This window comes from Nicotiana tabacum, chromosome 16, assembly GCF_000715075.1.
Source record: "Nicotiana tabacum cultivar K326 chromosome 16, ASM71507v2, whole genome shotgun sequence".
Lineage (NCBI taxonomy): Eukaryota > Viridiplantae > Streptophyta > Magnoliopsida > Solanales > Solanaceae > Nicotiana > Nicotiana tabacum.
In genome coordinates, this window is record NC_134095.1 from 126,847,089 (window position 1) to 126,870,148 (window position 23,060).

At 36.5% G+C, this 23,060-nt stretch overlaps 1 long non-coding RNA gene across 1 annotated transcript; it reads right to left on the reverse strand.

Annotated features, from left to right (window-relative positions):
- Nucleotides 1-1,693: 1,693 nt before the first annotated feature.
- On the reverse strand, nt 1,694-6,667 carry LOC107816332 (uncharacterized). Its single transcript, XR_001654918.2, has 2 exons — nt 6,137-6,667; nt 1,694-2,691 (listed from the first exon to the last, which is right to left on the reverse strand). It is a non-coding gene; the product is annotated as an uncharacterized LOC107816332 (long non-coding RNA).
- Between the last annotated feature and the right edge of the window lie 16,393 nt (nt 6,668-23,060).

Consider the following 23,060-nt stretch of genomic DNA (forward strand, 5'->3'; position numbering starts at 1 on the left):
TTCAAGTTAGTAACTTCTATTTTATTCTTTCTTCGTTTTGAATCGAAAATAGAAGAGTTGAGTAAATCAAAAATCCAAAGGAGGTTCATGGCCAAGGGGAAAGATGTCCGAGTAATGGTGATTTTGGAATGTACTAGTTGTGTCCGAAACAGTGTTGACCACAATAAAGAAAAGAATTTTTTTTAGCGCAAACGTGAAAAAGACATATTGGGCCTATATATAGGGGTGGAAATAGGGTGAAATTCAAAAATAGCCAGATTTACAACTGGTCGTTCAAAAATAGCCCAGTTTCAAAAGTAATCGAAATTTAGCCACTTTTCATGTAAAGATAAATCTGAGCGAAAATATTGTTCAAAACTCGGAAAATACGTCAGTATATTATACTAGAGTACCAGCATAAGTATGCTTGAACTCCAGCATATTATACTGGAGTTCCAAGATAAGTATGCTGGAATTCCAGCATAATATGATGGAGTTCCAACATAAGTACACTAGAACTCCAGCATAATATACTGGAGTTCCAGCAAGTATATCTGTCCAGCATAATATACTGGAGTTTGGAGCACCGGTGCTCCAGCCTCCAGTATATTATACTGGAGCCAGCAAAGTATACCGGTCCGGCATAATATGCTGGAGTTCATACACAGGTGCATCGAACTCCAGTATATTATGCTGGACCGGTCTCTGTTGCAGCAAAATAGTGGCTATTTTTCATTGACTTAGTAAACGCTGGTTATTTTTGAATGATCAGTCCGAAAACTGGCTATACCGTGCTATTTTACAACTTTGCTGAACACTTCAACCATGATTTTTTTACTCCTATCTACTATGCATGAACTCATTCAAGACGTGGCTCATTTAATTACATGGGGTTAGGTCTGTACAAATCACAATTTATTCATTTATTAATTATGCAATAGAATATCCTTATATATTGAAAGCTATATATTCATGTCTTTTTGGTTAAGAAAGACAATTTGGGTTCCAAATAAATTCTGGAATCCCTGTTCAGATCGTGCGATTTTTTAATCACATATACTAGCCAAAGAACGATTTAAGCTTACCACATATATATTTAATCTTTTGGAGCATTTCTTTATTCAACTATTTAAACAAGAATATTTCTGAAGAAAGATTTAAAACATTTAAGGAGACTTTAGAGAAGAAACTAAGAACAAGATTTTGAATTCCCCAAGAGCCAAAGGATATAATGTCAGCATCATTATATTAATAGGGTTATAGTAGTGAATCGGTCAAGAGAGTTGAATAACGTTATGTCACCAACAAATCCTGTAGATTGGTGGACTTGTATTTTGCCAATCTGACATATATTATCACCCAAATACATTTTGATGTGCTTCTACGTGCTTCCCTTTATAAGAAATTTGCTATTCTTCTGATGTCTTTCTACTACATGGACTCCAATATCATCCTTTCAAGTTTCAACGCCCTCTATAATAGGGTAATTACATAATATCGTGTTACTTTTTTCACCGAGTAATGCGCATTATAAATTCATAATCAACTCAATTTTGGTCAAAAAAATAATGTCGTCTTATTTTATGACGTTGATATGGAACACGAAGAGTGAAAAGTAGGGGGTGAATTATCGATTTTTCTTTTTGTGTCCTAAGTAGTTGTTTAGTTTACCAATTAGTCGAATATAACTGAAAGTAAAAGCAAAGTGCAGGAATTAAAGATACTCAGATTTTTATATTGGTTCGGATTCAATATAAATTCCCAGTCCCCTTGGGTTGCAAGGGTGTTATCTCTTCAAAGCTCCTTGAATAATTTCGTACAATCGTGTTGATATTATCTCCGAACACCAACTCACTTTTGGATCTAAGTACGCTCGTGATATTTTCTATACAATGCCTCACTAATATTTCTCTCTCTTTCTTCTCTTTACTGATTACACAGTGAATTTCACTTAGATTACAATGCTTGTTTAGAGTAGAACAAAGAGTATGAAGTTTGTTTGATCAAAGTATGTGGCTTCAAGACTGGTATAAATGTATATATACTCCGTGAGGTCTTCTTGACTCTTGATTGATGTGAATCTCGAGAGATTGCGAATCCAAGGGAATTGATCCTTGAAAGGAATCGTAGAGTGATTCTTTCTAAGAATAAGGTGTTGCTTTAGTTGATTTGCCTTGACTTGTGGTCTTGCTTGGACTTTTCCTTTGCTAAGCAGATCTTTCCGTTATTTGATCAATCAAAATTATCCCTTGATTTTGGCTTTTAAATGTCTTCCTTTGATGGAGGAATCTTCAGTGCATAGTTTTACAATCTTGACTTCCTTTAATATAGGTCCTTCCTATAATATTCTCTGTTAATCTGTTGTCAAATCCTTGATTTATTTTCCCTTCGCGTGTCCGTTACTCCTTCCTTTTTCGTCTCTAATCTTTGATAGTCTTCCTTTCCATTGCTTTCGGAGTATTTCTGCACATAAAAGATGTATTATTTTACATCATTAAAATAAATGTAGATCTAACAATCTCCCTCTTTTTTATGATGACAAAATAACAGTGTAATAACACCAGTTTACTTCCCTGTATATCAATTGACTTCTGCATTTGTTTAAGTTGACTCCCCCTCATTTGTATTTCCTGACAGTTGTTTCTAGTCGACTCCCCCTCAGTTTGTCAATTGTTGTAGTCGACTCCCCCTCAATTTGGCACTGTAATATACCTGCAAGTTCCTCGAGACAAGACAACCACAAGAAAATACCAAATAAAAACTGCAACTTTTCTTCCCCTTTGGCATCAACAAAAAGTTAGTATAAGGCGAAGCATTTTAGCAGTCTATAGCTATCTAATTCAGCATGCAGGAGCAAAAGTAAGTAATTTTCTTAACAGTACAATCCATGACTGAAACATCAGTCCCAAAAGAAGAAAAAAGAAATTATTTTAAACAACCATGCATCAACGACGCAGAAAGTAGGTAAGAGTATTGCAAATAGCCTCCTTAGGGAGTTCAAAACTTGCATTGACTGTGACTGAGATCACATCGATCCTGTCGTGTACCTCCTTAAAAGCATTTATTGCATTCTCTATTGTCTTGAGAATCTGCACTCTTATCTTGGATACATCAGAGCCTGTTTCCTTTGACGCTCCATGGACATATTTAATTGTACTTTGCATAGAGGTTAGAAAGTCCTTGATGATAGTCAATTTGTCATTGATGGAAGCTATCTTTTCCAAGAGATCAAGATCACCTGCACTGGGGAGAGACACATAGGCTTTTGTTTTTGAGTCTGTAAGAGCATTCCTGGCTTCACCATCTTGCTTCTTTACCCAAGTTCCTTTCACAGCAATGTATCCCATGCTAGCGAACGCTCTAGAGTTATATGACTTAGTAACAGTGGCATAAAGATAGTTAACAAGAGATATGTTGTGGGCTTCTAACAGATGGGTAATGACCATACCATAAGGAAGACTCGTAGGATTATCGACACTCTCTATCATGAAATTGATGACCCAAGAAGATAGTTTGATCTTATGCTTAGTTAGAAGACGGTAAACCAGGAAGGTATCACGTTGAGAAAAGGTAGAGAAAGGTCTTGTTCTCGGGAGAAGAGTGGTTGTCACAATGTGTGCTAGGACACGGGTTTCAAAATAGACATCACTAGGTCCTAATTGTTGGAAAGAGAATCAGAGGATGACCCAGCTATACACCTTTTTGCTTGATAAAAAAAATCTCAAAATCCTCAGGTCACGTATTCTTAAACAGTATAGATAAACTAGAATACTTGCACTGAAAAATAGAGTCATACAGAGTGCAATCTAACATAATGTGTTTGCCAAGAACTAAGGACTCTAATTTATCAGGTTTGTTGGTAGAGCGAAGGTTAGCATAGAACATGTTAACAAGAGATTCATATACCTTTGGAGGAGGCAAGCAAGAAAGTTTTTCCACCCCTAAAAGTCGAAGAGTTCATTGACCTTGCAGTTGAGTCTCTCCATGACATTTAGATCAACGATTCTACCATGGGCTACAAGTTTGTCATTTAAGGCTATGAAGGCGTCCCTGTTGGGTGTGTCCCAAAAATTAAGATCTGATTCAAGAGAGCTTGAGAGGTCAGTTTTGGGATTCTAGGTCTGAAGGTTTCAGGGATATCTTCATAGGTTGTTTACCTAGGGCTTTTTCATTGAGTCTATGCGCATCATGTGAGAGTTCCTGATAAGAGGCAAAGTCTTCAGAGTGGTCTGATCCTAGATTGACTGGTTCAGGAGGTTGAGAAGAGAGTTTTGCTCAGGAACGAGTGCTTTTACAGGTCGAGGCAGAAGGATTTTTAGGAATTTTTTGTCATTGTAGGGTTGAGAACAGGGGTTTGGAGATACAAACGATATGAAGGAATTCGGAGGATGAAACTAGACTTAAAAACAGTGAAACTAACGTTTGAGTACAAAAAGAAAGGGTGTCAGTGATTTGACGTGATGATTGACTACCCTCTCAAAAGTTATTGAAAAGATGTGAAAAAGAAATAGTAAGAAACATATAATTAATGCTACCTACACAAACAAGGAAACACGCAGATTAAAAGGCGACAAAATAAAAATTACCACAAAGGTCCTAAAATGTTGAATTAATAGGAATAATGCCAAAAGAGTCTCGTAATGAACAAAATCTATCCTCAAGCCGAGGTTTTGTAAAAATATCCTCCAATTGATCAATAGAGCCTACAAACGATAATTCTATGTTTCCTTTAAGGACATGGTCTCTAATAAAATGATGCTTTATATCTATATGATTGGTTCTACAATGATGCACATGATTTTTTGGACATACATATTGTCACACCTCCTTTCTCACTTACCTACACCCGCAAAGGCGCAAAGGAGTTTTTCCAATTAAAGGACAATCGGAACGGGGTTTAATTATTAATTATTCAGAGTCGCCACTTGGGATATTAAGGGTGTCCCAAGTCACCGGTTGAATCCCGAACCGAGGAAGTTTATGACTCTGTTAACAGTCCGCGAACCAGAAATCCGAGTAAGGAATTCTGTTAACTCGGGAGAAGGTATCAGGCATTCCCGAACTCCGTGGTTCTAGCACGGTCGCTTAACTGTTGTATTTAATTTTATCTGATCTTAATACATGCTAGCTTATGTGCCTTTTATTTGTAAACCGCTTTTATCATTATATTTTAATAGAATTGCAACGTTGTGAAAATGCGTCTCGGACCACGTCACAATCAATGCACCCGTGGTTCACAACACATTTTATCTAACGTTGTTGAGATTAGGATTTAGGTCACATAAATGCGCACCCGAATTTAAGGAAATTAATTTAAATAGTGCGCCTAAAGCAGCTGCGCACTTTTAAGTTTGCGAGGGGCATGAAAAATTCAATTAAACGGCACACCTCAATTTCTAAAGGATTAAAAATAATTAAGTGAGGGCCAAAGTTATGGAAATTATTATAGGAAAGTGTAAGGTTTAACTTTTATGAATTACTACAACTTTACGGATGGCTAAATTCTATATCTTGAAATCATGCAACGTTTTGGGCTTATTAGCAGTAAGTCCATTCGGCCCAATTCTTTAAAGATTTTAGCAACCAAGGTCTAATAATGCGGTAGATTTCAGCCCAAAACTAATTAATGAACAACTCATATATCCTTCAATTCTTAATTCCCAACTTTACAAACAAGTTAAGTTCAAATAAGGGCCAATCCAGTGAGACGAAAAATGCATGCTTACTTTCCTTCAGAATGAGAAGGAACTTTGAAATTACAGATTTAACCAATCAAAAGCTAGTTCCATAAAATTAGACCATATATACTATGAATCACCTCTATAATTATTAAACATCACTGAGATGACACAATTAGAGACACAAAATGTGCAAGCTTTTAATAAGCTAAATTTTGTGTTCAAGCCAACACGTCATAGCTAATTCAGTTGCCTAACAACCATATTCCTAATTGTCAACAGGAATCGAGTAATTCACATAAAACATGGCATTTCAAATTATTTCATTGTTTCATCCGAATGGAAAATAAATACGCATGAATTATACATCAGAACAACTGAGATTATCATGAACAAACCCAAAGAAGACGACTAAGTAAGGTCTCAGCAATTTCAATCATTTAATGATATCATAATACACGAAAAGTTGGAGAGCTGACCTAATTGAAAACGAAAGCACTGAAATGAGCCCGAATGTGGCAGAAATCAAAACAAGTGTGGCTTAGCAATATTCATACAACAGCAAAAGATAGCTTCTGAACCGAATAGGAAACAAACGTCGCAACAGAAACTCCGACAGGAACCATGAATGACCATCTCGCTAACAACCTCAAAGCTCGGCTGAAATGGTTTTTGGGACTACTTCAAGACTGTTTCTCGGCGAAAGAGGTAACATTTGAGCCACTGTTTCCGGATGGTTTTTGTGTTGTTCAGCAACACTCTTGACTAGTGTTTGGCGGCGGATTTTCGCGGTTTAAAAGGTGCGACAATGGCCAGTGTTCCTGGTTGTTCTGTCGCTGATTTGCAGCTGGCGTTAATGGAGGTTTTTGAAGGAGAGTTGCTGCGAGGAAGATGAACAGGATGGTTGGGTCGTTGTTTGGGGTGTAACAGCGAGCTCGCCGCTGGTGAGGAGAGGAGGAGTCGAGGAGTCATTTGGGTGGGGAAGGAAGATGAGATCGTGAGGGGAGTTGTGTGAACCCTCCTCCGTTCCTTTTCCCCACTTTTCAAAAGATGTCCGTGTATTCCTCCTCCTTTTTCAAAAGATGTTCCCCATTATCTTGGAGTTGGTGTAAGGTGTGGTGGGTTTGGATTGTTATGGGTTAGGTCCGAAAATTAGGCCTAAAAACGGGTAGTTTGAACCCAAATATTATTCTTTTGCCCGGACCCGAGAATAAGAACACGACATTGTTCAATTAATCCTATGTAAGTAAAATAACTACCAAAATAAGACTGACATTTAAAACAAAACTATTTTTTAATATTTTTTCAAGATTAAAATAGCTACAAAATATTAATAAAACTATTTTTGTGATTTTCGTTTTTATATAAAGATAAAATATAAAGTATTGTTATTTTTTGTGTGTGTGTTTTCTAAAGATTAAAATGACTATAAAACGTTAACGAAACCATTTTTTTGTAATTTTCGAAATTATATGAAGATAAGATAAAAAAAAATACAAAGTACTAATTTTGTATTTTCAAAAGATTAAAATGGTTGCAAGACGTTAGTAACTATTTTTTTGTAATTTTCGAAATTATATAAAGTACAAAAATAAGTTACTATTTTTGTATTTTTCAAATTTATGAGAAACGCATAAACTAAAGTATATATATATTTTTTTGTAATTTTTCTTTTTGTGACGAAATAAGGTAAAATAGTCAAAATTAGCTAAAATAGCTATATTAGACCTAAATTAAATATTTACGCTAAAAATTTGAAAATTCTTGGGAAGGGTCAAAAATCACATGTCTACACATATAGCACTAGAATTATCACAAAATATTTGAATAAGTTAAAAGGATAATTCGTAGTCACCCAATTGATGCGACATCCAAAGTAATTGAGCACAACATTGTTCGATTTCCATGTACTCTGCCTCAGCTGTAGAAAGAGCTATTGATCCTTGTTTCTTGCTGTTTCGAAAAATTAATGCCTTTCCCAATAATTAACACGTTCCACTTGTACTTTTCTTGCCTTCTTTGTCATCTGCAAGATCAACATTTGAAAATCCTTCAAGTTTAAAATTGTTAGAACATGGATACCATAGTCCATAAAAATTGGTTCTAATAAGATAGTGAATTATTCACGTTATTGCAGTTAAGTATCAATCCTTAGGAGCTATCTGAAACTTGGCACATTTACAAACACTGAACATGATATCTGGTCGACTAGCAGTTAGGTATAGTAAAGATCCAATCATTCCACGATACTTAGTTTCATCCACCAAATTTCCCTGTTCATCCATATCTAGATTTGTCGAGGGACTCGTTTCCAATAGCTTTAGCATTGCTCATTCCAAACTTTTGAATTAGCTCCTTTGCATACTTGGTCTGGCAGACGAATATGCCATTTTCAGATTGATGAATTTGGAGTCCATGAAAAAATGTGAGTTCTCTCATCATACTCATTTGAAACTCACTCTGAATGAGATTTGATAAATCCTTGCACAAAAGAAGATTAGTGCTGCCAAAAATAATATCAGATATATAGGATAATGAGGTTACCTTCAATGGATATTTTGATGATTAAAGTAAATCTACCTTGCCTCTGGTAAACCTATGATTAGTTAAGAAGGAGCGCAGTCTTTCATACCAAGCTCGAGGGGCTACTTTGAGTGCATAGAGAGCTTTAACTAACTTATACGCATGGTAAGAAAATTGTGAATTTTCAAAGCCATAAGGTTGTTTTACATATACCTCCTCATCAATAAAATCGTTTAAAAAGGCACTTTTGACATCCATTTGAACTAGTTTAAAGCCTTTAAAAGATGCATATGCAAGTAATATGTGAATTATTTCTAACCGTGCTACCAAAACAAAAGTTTCATCATAGTCGACTCTCTCCTGTTGTGAGTAGCCTTGAGCTACTAATCTGGATTGTTTTTATCACGACCTAAACCTATGGGCCGCAATGGGCACCTGGTACCTTACTCAACCGAGTACCAACGTAACATATCTTTCGTATCATACTATCATAGGTAAATGAGCCAAAGACATTGTCATGAGATAAATACAATAAAACATAGAGAAATACTCGACATTGGACGATCCAACATGTAACCCAAACTTATACATATGATGTACGTGCCTATAAGGCCAATATAACCACTCGTATACTGAACATAGGCCGACAAGGCCATATAATCTTTTACGTACATGACATCTATCTACAAGCCTTTAAGAATACATAATTTTCATAAGGGTCAGGACAGAGTCCCGTCATACCAAAAAAATACATGTCAAAATCATACTAACCAAACAAGCAACTCCGAAGCAAATGGAGCGCACCAACATCTTCCGCTGAGCTGATAGCCTACTTGGAGGGCTCTCGACCTGTCTATCGAGACCTGCATACATAAAACGCAGCGTCCCCAGGCAAAAGGTACGCCAGTACAAATAATGTACCGAGTATGTAGGGAATAAAAATCAGTAAATAATAGACATGACAGAAACATGGAGTAAAAGACTCGACATGTACGTTTGCATAGCTCTGTGAATAATTTCATTTTTATAATGTCATTCATATGCATATAAATGTCATACCATGCATGGGTATATGTGTTCATAACATTATCAAGCCTCTGAGGGCATCCCATCATATCATCTCGGTCACTATGGGCAAATCATCAACGTATACCAGCTGATCAGGTGGTGGTGCATATATAACACCATAACCTTTTCCCATATCCCATATACATATATATATACACACACATATATATGCATATATAATGTCATCTAGTCATGGGTCAATGTACGTGAATTCAATGCAAGAGAAGTACGTCAATAAAATCTCTTGGAGTGTCATAAGACCTAATAATATCATGAAGTAAACTTTTTCAACTTACGTATTTTTCTGAGACATATGAATAGATGATAAAATAATAGAACACATGGGAATTCAAGAACATAGGCACCTCTAACATTTCTATGAATAGAGTCATTTATAGAAGTTGTGCATTTTTTCGTTTCGTTTGTATTGTATAGACCATGCCAAAAAGAAAGAAGGGATATCCTTAACATACCTGAGCTGATCCTCTTCACAATTCCTTTAATATACGTCAATTGCAACAAATCACATAACAACAAGATCGGAATAGGTAAAAATACATATGATATTCTTGCGAAAGATTGTACCGTACTCCCTTAAAATTACAACATCTTACGTTGCTAAGATGCTAAGAGATTTTGTTGGCATAAACATACTAAATATTAGAATGCAAACTTTATGATTTTGAAGAAGCAGTAACGTTCTTATCCATGCTTCATGTAGTCACCAACTTTGGTTTTGTGCTCTTAAGAGATTTTTTATATAATTGGGTGTGGGCCCCACTTTCCTAATGACTAAGCCAAATATTCTTCTAATTGTGACACCAAATCTCATGACTTAAGAGTCACTTGGCTAAATCTTGAAATGCTGCCACGTGTTTTTGGCTCATCCTTATCCAACAATTAACCACTTAATTTCTTAATTAATTTGTTAATTTCCCATTAATCAATAATTATCCAATTATCCACATAATTTGGTATTATCTCAAATTACTTAGAATACTACTCACTTTTAACACACTTTGCACACCTTACTATTATGGTCATGTGGTACCTTGTATGACACTAGTCCATAAATACCGAGTATTATAGCTCAGATCGTATTTTATATCAACTTGTCAAACTTCTATGAAACTTATTTTCTTCGATTTTCTTACCCTCTCACCTTCACGAGTTTACTTAAATAGTTTAATACTTGTATCCTTAAAATAATCCGAATCCCGAACTTACGTTAATTAACTTACGACGAAACTTTAATCGTACGAAAATGCGGGATATAATATCTCATTTTTGAATTTTCATCAAATTACTTATGTTGTCTCCTGGAAACAGCCTCTCTGCCCCTCGGGGTAGGGGTAAGGTCTGCGTACATATTACCCTCCCCAAACCCCACTTGTGGGATTATACTGGGATGTTGTTGTTGTTGCTGTTGCATCAAATTACTTATGTTGTACCTTTACGTACGAAAACATAGGATGCAACATCATTCCCCCCTTGAAAAATTCATCCTCGAATGTTGACTGATGCACTGATCATTCTTATAACCCATAGCTCTTGCTAATTCTTTAATAGTCTTCTTGCCATTTAGGAGACTACGCTTTGAACAAATCCAAAGGCCAAGGCATTCCCCCTTTAGGACTCTTTCTCACAACACGACTTGTAGTTGGAAATTGTTGCTATCTTCTGTCATGCAGCCTGTACGATATTTTCCTTGTATGTGCGCCTATGCGACTCTTCTCTTTTGCTTTTAGCCAATCTCTAGGCTTCACTTTTGGGAACATATACAGAACTTGACAAGATGTCCCTTTAGCATATATAGGTGTACTGAAGTTATTTACTTGGTACTTTATCGAATTTATGAATATAGCTTTATCTTATTTCATACACCTGGCTATCCATCCACATGATTTTAATGCATCTAGGTAAGTCATACTGTACCATAACTCTTACTTCGACTTATCGTTATTGAGGTATGCTACCAAACTCCAGGTTATTCTTGTTGCTTATCCTATATGCAACTAAATCCTTTAATGCTTTTTTCTTACTGTTCAATTGCCTAATATTATATCATACTCTGTAACTTTTATCCATCCATTGTTGATTCACCTCAGTGTTGATCTGCAATCTACTATAGATAATTTGAAACCTCTTACGTAATACATTATCACTAAGGCTTACGTCTCATCGGGGGATATCTGAAGTGATTAGACCAATCCACTTGGGGGTGATACTATACTTCCCTAACCATATTTCATAGTATCTCAATGTGATTCACCTTATAAGGGAGTATCCAAATCCTGTACCGTCCATGAATTTATTTTGATATGCCCTGACGATGCCGCTATCATTCCTAGATATTGAATCCCCGCGCTTCTAGCCTTCTATCCGAAGTATGGACTATTCACAATCTTCTGCATTTAAGGATCGCGTACATTGTTTACATTTACCTTACTTACCTTAAAATCTTGCATCACATCTTGTATCCCTTTCATGACCTTACTCCCACATAGGTATAATTCACATCCATAACTTGAAGCTTTCTTATAATACTTGCACTTCTAGTGTTTACATAATCTGGTGAAAAGCTTCATACTGACTTCTTATAAGGCTGTTACTCTTTATTTGGCTTCATCGTAGTGCCGTTATAAAATATGGCTACTGTACTATTTCTCGTATACCTCTGCTATTTAAGAGTGTTCATGAGGTCTATAATTCTCTTGGTCCACTCCTGTTTTACTTATTCGATGTAACTCTTTAGTTTCCTTTTTTTTTTCTGATCAGCCTTTATGTAGGCTTAAGCTATCTTCCGATCTGCGGCTCTTGGTATTAGTTATTACTTTAGCCTTTCATAGGTACTGAGGGATATTCGTGATACAATCCTTTAACAATTCGATCCTTTGTCTATGACCTGGGCTCAAATCTTTCTTTTAACATATACTAGAGTCTTCTACGACTGTATATACAGCAAATTATAAAACTCCAAACTCTTAAGTGTGTTCATAACGTAACCAACTCTGGATCATTAATCGAATAATTTCTTTCGTTCCATCTTAGCTTTATTTCAACGTAAGCTATTACTTTTCCTGATCTTTCTTCCCCCTTATTGCGTCCATACTTAGCTTATCTTAGTGCCCACACATGCCCGTGTTTTCATGCACCTCATATGATCTCGTATATTACTTTTAATTTTACTTCCCGTTCATTAGCCACGGTAGGTGCCACTTTACTTTGGAGTGCTTACAATGTTGTTGTGAGACTGTTGTTACACGGTCATTTCCTCTTTAGGTCGTTGTGCTTAGGTCGAAGCCTTTTTCCTTACTTCCTCAGCTAGTCTTTCGTTGTAGTACTTAGGGAGAACCCTTGACTCTCGTAACGCTGCGAGCTTATTATATCGTATCCGATGGAATTTTTTGATGTCCTTCCTCGCCTATAATTATCCGTAGTTACCTAACCTCCACCCCCTATATTTGTAGGGTTGCTTCTGAACTAATATTTTGACTGTCTTCCCAGAGGCATCCTCTTTTGTTTTTGCAAAACTCATATAGTACCTTTAACTACCCCGACTCTTATTTGAATATATCTCAAGTATTATAATGACATTATTGCGAGACTGAATTCTCCATGTTGGGGTTTACTATATTTATCTTGCATGATTTGCTGATTTGCCTATAACCTATTGTCCATTCATGACTAGGCTCTTCCTGAATCAACTACTAACTACTCGTTGGCCCATTCTCATATCCATATTCCGCGTAATCTTTCTTGGGTTATTTCCTTTGTCTTAACTTACCTCTCGCACTAGCTCCTTATTTATCAAAAACATCTCGAGCAGGAACCGTTACTTCCTTTTTGATGGGTTCTCAATGTCTTTGCCATATGCTTCTTATGTTTTGATGATCTAACAAGCTTATTGTTAAGAACCAGATATAGAACCTGACTCACTTGGTACACATCTCAAATGAACAAAGTCCAGTCTGATCTCTAGCAAATGAACTACTACAAAGAGGAACACAACAGGGACCTGATCCTTTGGTGTTCTCTCACAGAAGTACAAGTCAACAACAGCTGAAACACAAATGCAGAAAGTGACTGTCTGCATACTGTACACGCGACAGTGTAGCAGATAGTGCGACAGTCACTTCTCATTGGGAAGAAGCGTGTATCAAGAATTGACATCACCATTGTGATGTCTTTTGTAGCATAACAACCTGGTGCAAGGCACAAGATTCTTACTTAAGCATTTAGTGATATTCTCTCAAGCAGAAAAGTGTTCATCCGGCATTGAAGTCACAAGTGTGTCAAGAACAAGAAGACAACTCCACTAAAGGATCAGTTTCACAATGAGTCTATGTGTATCCATAATTGAGTTGTAATCTTGTTATTTGTTCATCATTGTAACTCCTATCTTGCTTTCTTAGAAGCTGTGTTTAAACACATTGTGCAAAAATGTTGCAGTATTTAAACACATTGTGCAAGAATATAAACCGCGTCCTAATTTGGGTGCCTCATTGTGCCCGAGGTAGGCCTAGCGACAAATTAATTTGGAGAACTTATAATGCTAAATGCCTCATTTTATTGACAAAAATAAGACGATACCCAGAACGACACTAAAATAGCGGAAAGTAAAAATGTCACTAATGGCCATTGGCCTTATTACATTAAAAGTGAAAAGAAAGACTCCTAACTTCTTGGTCCCAGAAGGACCTTCTTCAGGTTGAATGTTCTCGCTGATCAAGTCCTCCAGCTCGCGTAGATTTTCCAGTAAAAATGCTATCGCCAGACATTCTCCTTTGCCTTCCTCAGCATTTTCACAGTCGATTACTCTTTTCCTCACTTTCCGTTCCAATTCCAGCAACCTGTACTCCAGGTATTCTAGCTTCTCACTAGCCTTGGTGACTCTCTCTTTCCATTCGTTGATTTGGTTGCTCGATGGGAGGTTTCTCCACCAAGTCTGCAAGAGTGAAGGTATGTTTACCATACCGAAGTCAGGAACTTTGTCATTCATTTTCTGCAAAACAAAAGGGTTAAAACCTCACCCCCACCGGACTCGACTATTTAATACCAATAATCAGTATAAAAAGCATTTAGTTCTCCAAATAAGTGCACAGAACTTGTAGGTGTCCGTTTGGGTTTCAGGAAAACCCACTGGACTTTGGACAAGGCTATCTTAATGAGTCATTATGCGGACAACATAACTGACTTGGCTAGGTTTGACCATGATACATGTACAATTAAACAGAGTAAGGTTTCTATTGGGGTATTAGACATGTACCCTTGAGCGGACAACTCAAGAGGGAAAGGCACGGAACCTTCGACTGCACCGCTGATCGACTGGTTTTACCGCAAATACGCCTTTGCCGAATTTAAAGGGTGATAATATTGGAAGAGCACAACCACTCATTATAAGCGTTGCTATGGTATTTGTTTGGCACGAGTGGAATATGATGTTGAAGATGCAGTTTACAAGAATGAAACAAATTGACATGTATTTCCACGTTCATAAGATAAATGATTACAATAATTGCAGTAATCACAATAGTATTGAAATAAAGCAGTAAAGGAAAGAAGTTAAAGGAAAGAAAAGACATGAAGAGCCAAGTCAGTTTCGTAGTGAAAGAATAAAAGACAGTAAATAAAGCAATTAATGAGATAGTAAAGTCACAAGCAACATGCATGGTAAAAGCCTAAAGATTCCCCAGTAGAGTTGCCATGCTGTCGACGCCCCCTTTTTCTACGCGTCGAAATCAGGTATACGACATTGGGAGGACAACTCTATTCCCTTTCGAGAATTGGGTCTTAGAAGTTGAAGAGTCGCCACCTAATGATTATAGTGCATTAAGACACTTTTAAGAAAGGTTTGAGATGAAGAGACCAGAGATTAGGGTAAGGGCTAGAAATTATCCCGAGGGGAAGGTGTTAGGCACCCCTCAGGATCCACAAGTGTGGTTCCCGGCCATGCTACAATTGTGACTTTACAAGTAAACAATCAAGTCTCAAATAATGACTCGCATATAACATTGCAATTAGGTTGAAAACTTTTGAAGGCAAGTAAAGAGGGCAAAAATTTATGAAAAAGTATTTGAATAGGTTTACAAGAAGATATGAAAGCAAATAAAGGGAAGGGGTCCTAGGTTTATGATTAATATGGATCACTTCAATGCAATATCCAACAATCACTCCTCAGAAGAGGGGTCGCACGTGATATTAGCGCACCGGTCATCATATCCATATTCTACCCTTCCCACCCCGTTAAGGTATTAAAGCGCGGAATGGTATCATTACTTATTGCATGCTATTACCCGTCCCAATCCTATCAGTCCCGAATGCATTTAGGACTACTAATCCTAAAGGGAAAGGGATTTGGGGCCTTTTGAGAGTTTCAAAGGACAAAATACTAAGGCGTCAATCAAAACACATAATACAAGTAAAAGTGGAGGCGGATAAGCAAGTAAGGCTCAAGTAAACCTCCTTAAATCAGATAAGCCATAGAGTTTAGCATGTCTTGCATGTACTGGTTTGGTCTTTAAAAATTAAAGCGATAAGCGGACTGGTTCAACACATACTTATAGACAGGAAGTCCGCATTAGGCTCACTCGAATGCAGTTGTCAAAGACTGAGCCACTTTAATTAGTAAACTTTACCTTAAGTGTGGGACAGAACTACTAGTTGTAAAGGAGTTGCTGAATAAGATAATTTTCAGAATAAGATTGCAGACTTAATACATAGAAAATTGTTTAAAACGAGTTTCAGAAAACATACTTGTTTAAGAAAAAAAGTCATCGAGTTTTAACAAAAGAACTGAATTGTAGACTGATTTAAAAGGTTTATCAGATAAGTATAAAGAAGTGAATCCGGATTGATTTGAAAAAAATGTTTGTTAACTTATCAGGAAAGCAGTAAATTTTCAGAAAATATGAACTGATTTGAGAATATTTATCAAGAAGGAAAAAGATGCACTGATTTGGTTGCAAGAAAAGTTTTAAGGGTTCAGAAAACGTGCAGAAAGTCGCTTGTTTTAGCAAAAAGGGTCAGTACTATTTTAGACGAGTGAAACAATTCTGATTTGAAGTTCCTATAGGCATGATCTCTACGAGTTACTGATTTTACTACCTTTCAAATGTTAACAGCCTTATAAACATGATATCTATATGCTGATTTATCATTAAACCTAACGGTTTGCCTAATGTCATTATAAATGCAGAAATGCAAATCCCTATAGGCATGGTATATGTATGCATAATTGCAGAAATTAGAAAGTTAGATCCTATAGGCATGGTTTCTACTTGTGAGATTGCATAGATTAACAGTAAAAGTCCTATAGACATGGTTTCTATCCTTTTGTGCATAAAAGTAAGTCCCCTCCCCTTTTCACTAGATCCCCGAGTTTATATAAATTATTACAGATCAGAAAAATAAGACAAAAATAAAAACACATCAGAAATTATAGCTACATTCGAGAAGCCTAATTCAGACTTAGTATCTAACAATATGAGATTGAACCACTTCCGAGATCCAGATTTCCCAAAGCCTTCTCTTATCTAGGGTATTTCAGAGATCCAAGGAGTTTCAAGAACTCCAGGCAGTGCTTACACCCAAGATATTAGTTAGAAAGAGTTATAGTGCAGTATAGAAGGGCCAACCCTCAGGTGTCCAAGTTCAGAGGGAGCTCAGGGGGTCCCAAGGCAAGGCTCACAAGAGAGGGGCAGAACTTAGTTTCTAAGAGTGAGTGTAAGTGCAAGAGGGGGGTTAGGGAGTGCCATGACAGGCTGGTGGTCATGCCTAGCTATAGGATAGGCTGGCACACCCCTAACCAGGCATGTTCAGCCAACAAAGAAGAGCACATACCTATTGAAGGTCTGACTATGGTCTGGACAGTGATTAGGACACTGCCAGACCAAAGTCTCAGGCTCAGAATACATATAAAGGGAAAGGGGAATGGGAATTGAAAGAGTTTAGGACTCAGGGAGTCCAGTCCATATACATGAACAACAATATCAAGTGTTGTCATGTTTTTTGAACCATAACTCAACATACAAAGGGTTTAGGGATAGGGATTCATATAGGAGCAGGAATAAACAAACTTGCAAAAAGCAATAAAATAAACAAAGAGAAGACTGAAGCATAAACACATAAGAGAGAGGCAGAATTTAAACAAGAAGAGACATACCAGTTGCAGAAAAGTAAGCAGGAAGAAAAGTAGAATACTTGCAGCCAAAGCACAATCAGAGAAGAGGACTCTAGCTTATGAGTTCAGAGAAAAACTCGAATGCTTTTAAGAAAAACTAAGAGTATTTGAGAGAAAAAGTAGTGACTTATGCTGTGTGTGTTCGTGATATGCAATGTGTTAGTGAGTGTCATGCAAAAGAGAATGAATGGGGGGTACTTATAGTACTGAAGATGAGTAAAGAATAAGGTAACAAGTATAGCTTTAACACAAATATGGGCATGATCACAATCAGAATCAATTAACACAAGACTTCCCTTTAATCAAGGGATTATTGTTCAAACGGATACTAACAGGATCAAAATAAGGAAAGAAAATCGGTCTGTAAGCAGAATGGTTGTTGCCATAAAAGTAGTAGTAAAATCATACAATAGGTATTTAAGTCCAAGTACAGGATTGTACTTATTTTTGGAAAGGGTTTAGTAAGGCCAAACCAAGAAAGAGAATCAATTAACCCTTAACAGGCGAGTAAGAGGGAAACGTTTTGAAATCAGTTATGCGTTTGAAAATCAATCACAGAAGGGACTCAGTATATAAAGGAATGCACAAGTAATAGACATGTGAGGCCAAGATATGGCAAAAGAAACAACATACAGTAGTAGCATAGAGCAAGCATTCGAAGCATGATAGTCAGGTTTCAGTGGTTTAATAATAGAGAAAAGGATCAGAGGCATGCAAAGAGTCGAGGGAAAATCATAGTCTAGTTTGACAGGTAGCAAGAACTCAGAACCAAAAGAGTCACATAAAGAAAAAAGAGAGTTGAAGTAAAGGAATCACATTGAGCAATTTCAACAGACGAAGAACTTCAGGAACTCAAATAGACCCTCAAAGAACTAGGGTTTTCAAAATCAGTTAGGTTTAGAGGCGATAAACAAGTGAAACAAGCAAACAAATTCAGAATCTCGAATAAAACCCAAAAATTAAGGTTTTCAACATGCTAACTCAGATAAAAAAACAAGGTAAACGAATATTAATAAACAAACTAATAAACTCAAACAAAATCTCAAGAAATAGGGTTTTAAACATGCTAACTCAGATGGAAAACAACACAAGCAAAACACAGTAAAACATGTCGACTATCAGAGAAGAGATTCGAAATACCTTAACATAAAACCCTAATTAAAGAATAAAGAGTTTTGAAAGCAAAAAATTAAAGAAACTTTGAGAAAGATGCTTAGAAAGTTCAAACACATATAGATCCGGGGCAGATCTGAAATAAAATCGAAGGAACCTTTAGAGATTAGGATTTCGTAAGAAACCCAGGGGATGAGAAAGGCTTTGAAAACCATCGATCTAAGCAGGAAAGTCGAAGATGGAACTCGAATAGCCGTGGCTGGCCTGGACAAAGGTTGAAGACGACCGGAGAACAGTCATCAAGGAAAGGCTTGGTCGAAACCCCTTCAAGATCTGGTCATAGGACCTCAAAGACGAGCACGTAGAGGCCATGAGAGGCTGGTACAGGTCTCCGATGAGCCTGGGAAGCCATGGATTAGGGTTTTAGTGAGAGGCAGCGGCTAGGGTTTGAGGTGGGTTGAGAGAGAGTTGAGAGAAAGAAGGGATTCAAAGGCGGCGTCTCTGAAGGAATGGGGTAGGTTTAGAGGTCGTTTGAAATTAAAAAGGAAAGAATCAATGGTGGCCATTGATCTAAGTGATCAACGGCCGAGATTGAACGGGGTTATGGGCTTGGTAGGTTGAGTAGGTGCTGGGTCGGGTTAAATGTAATTGGGCTGGGTAGTTTGGGCTCGAATTTGGGGCTGAATTGGGTTAATTAGGGGTGCCAAATTGGTTGAAATTGAAATACAATTGAGGCTAGATTGTAAATAGCCACTTTTCACATTTTATTTTATAAAAAATAGCAATAACGATTTTAAGAACAAATTAAAAGTACCGGGTAAACAAATATCATATAAATATTAATTAAAAAATGTTGGGGTTAATTTTATAATTATAAGATGCTATCAATTACAAAATAGGCTATAATTGCAATTATATGCAATTTAGCTTTTAAAAATGCCAAACGAATTTCTAAAAATGTGCAAAAATCACCTTAATTATATTTTAGTGTAAATATGAGGATAAAATAATTTATTCACCAAAATTGATGAATTTGGGAATAATTATGGATTTTGTACTGCTAAAATAGACAATAAATTGATTTTAAAAATCTTTAAGAATTTGGAAAAATACCAAAACTCTTGGGCATGCTTATATATGAATGTACATGCTATTTTGAAAGTATTTAGTATAGAAATACATAGGAAAAATTGGGTATCAACACCTTTTTTAATTAAGAAATTATCTTAAAGCGGGTTACGCGTACGTGTACCCGTTTGTTTGGCGTGTCAAAAATCATGTCACGCGAATGTGTCCACAATTAATAACGCTTTATTATTATTTAGAAAGTTTGGTCGAAGTTACGCGAATGCATACTCCGGTTTTTTTTAGAATCATAATTATGTCACGCGAATGTGTGCACAACTACGATGATAGGTTTATTAATACGTGCCTAAAACAAACTACAAGCATTCGCCATTTTTTTATATCTAAGTTATAATGCTAATCGAGGGCCATATGGATATGTGATTGGATGACACACCTCAATTTATTTAAAGAAGACAATTGTGTTAATGCAAATTATAAGGTCCCTGCTTAATCTAACCCAAGATTCATTCTAAATTTACTAATTGCGAATATGCATTGAGATAAATTATCGGGATTTTTATTGCTTAAGGAAGATTGAACCAACTACATGCTTGCTGATGATTTTAACGAAAGGTCAATGTATTTGGGCTGGAAATTGAGCCCACCGCTTAGAATGGAAGGCCAACCCTTCCCAGCGAATTAATTGGGCCAGAAATAGGCCCATCAATATAATAAACTCCACATTACAAGCCATTTTTCAACAAAAAGACGCAAAGGGAAATGGCTGATGCTGAAGACTCTTGGGTCTGAAATTATGCCTAAGACCAAAGAAAACTAGATCTGGTCATTTTTGGGCTTCACATCAAACAAGCTAACTCATCAGGCCCAAAACTGAACTGAAGGCCTACTTGATACTTGGCTGCCTAGACACACACATACAATGCAAAATTGAAAATCAATATATTGAATCAATCATATTATTTATAGGCCATGAAACGTTGTATGTTAAATTGAGCATAATGATATGTTAATGGAAAGAAAAGCTTCAGCTGACGTGACTAAAAAAATAGAATAAACTAGCGTCTTAAATACTTAACCATGACTATATGAAACATTTCAAAATCCAACAAGTCTTAGCAAAACCCATGTAAACTGCTATGGCTGCCTGCCAGCTTTCAAATTATGAAGAACCATACATAGCCTAATGAATACTAAATGATTATTCTCATGAATACTGGTTTCAAACTAATGTCCTACTTCAAAACATTCCCACAAAAAACAGAAGAACTAACCAAATAAACTGCATCTTTATTACAAATAAACTATCTGAACCCTATGCTAACTTGAAGTCCTACATACTTCATAACAATAGACTTATCAGACCTTCACATATAATATTTTCCACTAAACAAGTAGCCATCAGACACATCCTAGAACAAACTACACAAATACTGCAGAAATCTAAAACTAATAAAGAAACTAAATGGACTTGGGAGAGACATATGAATAAAATTAAAAGGGGAGCATTTAGCATTAGATCTTCACATTTCAGCTACATATTTTAAATGGGAAAATAGGCTTGCACTTCAAAGATCATTCAAGGTCCAAGAAGTACTTGGATATTAAAACAAAGCAAAAAGGGGATGAGAATTTCAGCAAGAACAAAAGTATGAGCAAATCAGCAGATCAACAACAATATTTAGCTTCCTTAGACCATCCTTAAATCCAAAAAACTAGAAATCCCTCGAAAACTTTTAAGTTCTTACTAACAGAGAAACCAAAGAACAATTTCAACCAATTTTCAATCAAAACAATGCAGAAACTTTTGAGTATTTTTCAGGGTCTGATCTCTGATTTATTGTGTGAAAGAAAAGGTCTATATATAGCCCTTAAGAGTGCCATGTGCTGCTGAAAACAGAATGAGAATTATTACCTCACAAGGCATCTTTTCTAACAGAATTGAGATAGTTGGCAGCTTTTGATTGGTTCCAGCATTTGTGCTGGCCAAAATTGGGCCAGCTGCCCCAGATTCTAGAACCTTCCCTTCTAAAAATCTTATTTCCACTTCCCAAATTACCCTTCTCAGTTTTCATTTATTCAATTAAGACCCTAAGAGTTCCTACTAATTAACAAACTGGGACTAACAACAAAAACCAGAATCAAAGAGACAATAAGGATGAAGGAAATAAATACTAATTCACTTTAAACCTGTAACTAAACCTAAATTCATTTATCATGAACTGAAATCAGTAATGAGACAAAAAACAGAAATATTTAGACCTAATACTAACACAAATCCAGAATTAATCAATAATGAGCCATTTTCTAAGAATTAAACCTATTGAACCAAACTAACATCATTATATCAGGGAATCAAAACAACAACAGGAAACTAACATGCTGATTTTAAATTAAATTAACTGGACACAAGCTAAACCAATTTTAAACAAATCCTAGCCGAAAAAGAAAACTGACCAACTAATGATTATGATGAAAATGTACCAATTAACTCTAAACTACTGATTAATCCAAATCACTAAATGTAGGAGTAAACAGCTAATTCTAAACAAAATAAAAAACCCAACTCATGCGAACAAACAGAACAACAACATGAAGAAAATCAAAGAAAAGAAAAATGGCAAAGAGAAGAAATAGAAACAATGCGAGAAATTGCCTATGCTAATGTAAGAAATAATCACAGACTCGGAGGACCTGGCCGGAGCTTGAGTGGATTCAGGCAAGTTTGAAAAAGAAGTCAAATCCACATGAATCAATTGCTCTTGTCAAAAGCAATTGACTCATGCAGGTTTGAGCCATTAAAACTTCCGGAATCACTCGGTGTAGACTTTTATTTTTTTTTTATCTTTTTCTTTCTTTCCAAAATTTCAATCTAAAATCGCTCAAATTTAAGAGGCATTTTGGGCAAACCAGTGGGATATTAGGGGTGAGGGGAATGGGGAGATGGCCTGGTGAGGTTTTGGGGTGATTTGGGTGAACTAGGGTTTTGGGGTTAAATTTCAGATCTGAAATTCAGGGAATTTGAGGGTGTTTTTAGGGAAATAGATGATGGATTTAGGAAGAGGAGGAGACAAGGGTTGTATGGTATTGATTTGGGGAGGTTTGGAGCACCGGAACATCTGTGAGGCGATTTCCGGTGGTGGTAAATGGTGGAGAATTGTAGGGCGGCTAGGGTTTGGTGATAAAGATGAAATGGGGGGGGGGGGGACTGGACAAGATAGGGCAGTTTTATACCAAGGGAACGGTTAGTTTCGAACTGTTGGATCACTAGGATCCAACGGCTGTGATCAAGGACAAGCGAAACAGGGTTGTTTGGTTTAGATGGGGGGCTGGGCCGAGATCGGGTAGTTTTATTTTGGGCTTGAATTTGGGGCGGGTTTGGGGTGTAAGCTGGCCCAATCAACTTTAAAAACCAGCCTTCTTTTCTTTTC